This window comes from Cynara cardunculus (genome assembly GCF_001531365.2).
Source record: "Cynara cardunculus var. scolymus isolate 2C chromosome LG 3, CcrdV1, whole genome shotgun sequence".
Lineage (NCBI taxonomy): Eukaryota > Viridiplantae > Streptophyta > Magnoliopsida > Asterales > Asteraceae > Cynara > Cynara cardunculus.
Window position 1 is genome coordinate 21,317,397 of NC_037530.1, and position 4,296 is coordinate 21,321,692.

At 37.0% G+C, this 4,296-nt stretch overlaps 1 non-coding gene across 1 annotated transcript; it reads left to right on the plus strand.

The window, feature by feature from the left end:
* Positions 1-3,805: 3,805 nt before the first annotated feature.
* On the plus strand, positions 3,806-3,912 carry LOC112510577. Its single transcript, XR_003068955.1, has one exon. It is a non-coding gene; the product is annotated as a small nucleolar RNA R71 (small nucleolar RNA).
* The last annotated feature ends 384 nt before the right edge of the window (positions 3,913-4,296 follow it).

Below are 4,296 nucleotides of genomic sequence, written 5' to 3' on the forward strand. Positions count from 1 at the left end.
ATTTCAGCTATTCTTGAACACTTCTCCAAGTAATCAGGGTACTTTAAAGAGTTGAAAATATTAAATGTGACTTTTTGGTCCTGAAGTCTCATGGTCAACTCACCTTTTGGGACATCTATCAAGGTTCTTCCGATGGCTAGAAATGGTCTCCCTAAAATAAGAGGAATGTCTTTATCTGCCTAAAAGTCTAGTATGATAAAATATGCAGGAAATATAAACTTATCAACTTGCACTAACACATCCTCAATCTTTCCCTTAGGGTATGAAATGGATTTGTTTGCCAATTGGAGTGTAACCATGGTAGGTCTAGCCTCTCCTATGCCTAAGGTGTTAAAAACAGATAAAGGCATGAGGTTGATACTAGCACCTAAGTCACACAAAGCTTTCTCAATCTCTTTCCCGCCTATAAAACAAGGGATAGTGAAACTTCCCGGGTCTTTAAGCTTAGGAGGTATCTTGTTGGTCAGAAGTGCACTACATCCTTCAGTAAGAGCTATGGTTTTATATTCGATCAACTTCTTCTTCTTACTTAAGATGTCCTTGAGGAACTTAGCATAACTAGGCATTTGACCGATTGCCTCAATAAGTGGTATGTTGATGTGCAATTCATTGAACACATCCAAGAATTTCTTAAAATACAATTCCTCTTTCTAGTTCCTCAACCTCTGGGGGTAAGGAACACAAGGAGGTACTGGTTTTTTCACATTCTTGCTTGGATGTGTTGAGCCAGATGGGTCTTGAATGCCTTGAGTCTTTGTGGTGCATTTTGGAGGTTCAGACGGAGTCTTAGCCTCAAGCTTAGGGGTCTCTAAATCCTCAATCTTTTTTAAGGGATAGTCTGATCTTGGGGGAATAGAAGCGGTGGTCTCAAATGCTTGCTTCTCTAAAGGTTGGACCAGTCTTTCTTTGGCAGGGACCAATGTTGTAGCATCAATTTTCGACAAAATTGGTTCACGATCTTTTTGCATGGCCTCTGTCAATTCCTTCCCACTTCTCAGAGTCACTGCTTTCGCATGTTCCTTTCCTAAGGCTCTTGCGACTTCTGTGTTACTAGGCAAAGTACCCAGGACTCTATTAGTCTGATTGAGTGCAAGTTGACTGACTTGGGTTTCCAGATTTCTGATAGCAGCACTTTGTTGATTAAAAAGAGATTGATTTTGAGAGTTTTGTTGGGTTATCAAAGCTTGATTTTGAGCTTGAGCATGCGCAAATAACCCTTTTATCATTGCTTCCAAAGAAGATGATAAATCAACCTGTGGAGGTGGCTTGTTTTGAAAAGGTGGTTGAGCAGCTTGAAAATTTTGGTGATGATTTTGGGAACTACTCGTATGTTGTTGGGGTTGAAAATTAGAGGTTCCTTGCTGCTTAGGTGCGGGTGGATTTAAACATGGATTGGTCCAAGAAAAATTCGGGTGTTGTTTCCAACTTGCATTGTAATTGTTGGTATAGGGACCAGATCCATTATGAACAAAGATTATGGATTCAGAATTATGAGGACAATGTTCATACGAGTGTTCCCCACCACAACACACACATTGCCCAGAGAGGACTGTTGGAACAGGTGTATTAGCAGCTTGCTGCACTCCCTGACCAGAAGTTAGATTTTTCAGCATGTTGGTCATAGAGGTGAGCTGAGCTGAGCTGTCAATGCAGTATATGCATCTACATAATGTACCCTAGCAGTCTTTTTCTGTGATTGAGCACGTGGATTGGCCCAATGCCCATTGTTTGCTGATATCTTTTCCAGGATTTCATATCCTTCATTATAGGCCATGGCTGTGAAGGCTCCGCCTTCAGTCGCATCGAGCATTTGTTTTGCCATGGGATTTAACCCATTGTAATACGTCTCGAGTTGAATACATGTGATAACTTGATCCTGGTTATCACCCAAGGTAATTAATATGTGATTATCTGATTAAATGATTACGTGATAGCATGATAAATTGATACGTTTGATCATGCTGATATGTGAAAATTATTTGTATAATATGATTATGTGTATCAGAATATGCATATATGTGGATATATATATATATATAATATGTATATATATATATATATATATTATTTTACACACATGCATATTAGGAAATGCATGGCATGTGTGGATGCATGCATGTGCATAAGAGTTTTTGTGGGAAGGGGGCTGTTAGCCGACCTTCCATTTTTAGAAAAGTATATAAGGAGGGCTTAGCCTCCATATTTCTTCTTCTTGCTATTTTGATAAAGTTGTGCAATTTAAAAGAAAAGAGAGGTTGACCGGATTATTTCTTGTCTGGAGATTCAAGTTGATTTCAAGTATTTGATTCCAAAAGCTTGTTAAAGTGAGTAATTTCTAAACTCTTTTGCATAAAATTATTACTGGTTTTATATGAATCTTGTTTATTTTTGGAAAGAAATCCGTCTTTTGCTCAAGTGTTTTATCCGGGTTTTAAACCGGACAAGGTTTGTCCGGATTGTTTTAAATTGGACAAAGGTTAAACGATGTATTGTCCGAATTGTTTTAAATCGGACAAAGGTTAAACAATGTATTTTCCAGATTGTTTTAAATCAGACAAAGGTTAAACGATGTATTGTCCGGATTGTTTTAAATCGGTCAAAGATTGGACGATGTACTGTCCGAATTGTTTTAAACCGATCAAATGTCGACCGGGTTATGATTGGTAAGAATAGTTATCTTTTTGAACTGAGAAGTAGGAATACGACCATTTGGTTGCCGGATTGTTTTAAATCGGTTAAGTTGTGAGCGGGGTATTGTCCGGACTTGTTATCCGGACAAAGATGTGAATTTGAAGTGATGCTTTGTGTTTTTGATAAGAAATGTTATTTTATCATAAAAAGTATGTTTTGAAAGAAATGATTTTTGTATTGATAATAATTTCAATGGCTGCGGTCTATTTGAAATTATTTTGTGAAATATTTTGATGAGGAAATTAGGGTGGCATATCAATGAGAGGTGTATTATGGGATAAGAGTGGCATATCAAGGAGAGGTGTACCATGGGATAAGGGTGGCATATCAAGGAGAGGTGTACCTTTGGATATAAGGGTGGCATCTGTATGTGTGATTGTAAGATATAACTCTTTCTATTATATCCTTTAAGATTACCGTGTTCCGGAATCTTTATTTCTTTGTGATTTAAAGATTTAGGATCAAGGTTCTTATTGGAAATCATAGTCTGAATGTTATTGAGGAGAAAACATCAGGTTTGGCCTGAAACTTTATTTAAACCTTGTTTTGATTTGAAAAGGTTTAAAAGTGGCNGTTTGGCCTGAAACTTTATTTAAACCTTGTTTTGATTTGAAAAGGTTTAAAAGTGGCATTATGTGAAACCTGATTGGTTCTGAGGTATGGGATTTATATAGCDRAAAGCTTTGCTTGAAATGTGGAAAAGATCTGGTATTATGTTCTTATTTATTCATATATTTGTTATATATATGAAATGTTGTTTTCCATAAAGATTTTGGTGATTTTTACCCTGCAATAACATAAATAGGGCATCTCACTAGACCTTTTGGTCTAACCCTCGTTTTGTGATTTTAACTATGTGTTGCAGGAGGTATGGACGATAAGGGAAAGGGGAAAATGTGATATTTTCCTATATGCATTTCTACTTGAAGATCTGTTTTGATGTATAGTTTTGATTAATTAGTACAAGTGATGTATTTGAATTTTTAGACCTTGTGTTTGGTCATAATAGATTTTTGTACTAAGGGACCTGAATGGAATGATATCATGTATTTCTTTTGTATGAAATATGTGTTACATGCAATGTGTGGTTTGGGGTGTTACAATACAGTACGGAATGCCATGGTGTGGGCATTTCCTCAACAACTCTTTGAACTTTTCCCATGCTTCAGGAACAGCCTCATCGTCCATTTGTTTGAAAAGACAGATCTCGTTCCTGGACTTAGCGTTCCTTGTTGGTGGGAAATATTTTTGCAAAAAAATTTCTACCATGTTACTCCATGACGGCACAAAACCCAGTGTTAAAAAGTTAAACCATGCTTTTGCCCGATCCCTTAATGAAAATGAAAATAAAGTGAATCTGAGAGCGTCATTGGACACTCCCGAAATTAGGAAAGCATCAGTGATTTCCATAAAAGATTTTAATTGCGAATGTGGGTCCTCCGAAGGTAATCCGGCAAATTGGCCATTCGTTTGTGGAACATTATCGGTTTTAGTTCGAAATGGAGAGCGGTCATATGTGGTCTAACTATCCCGGAATTTAATTGCTCAAAATCCGGAATAGCATAATCCATGATCCTTTCATTTTTGGAATTTGCCAAATTAATG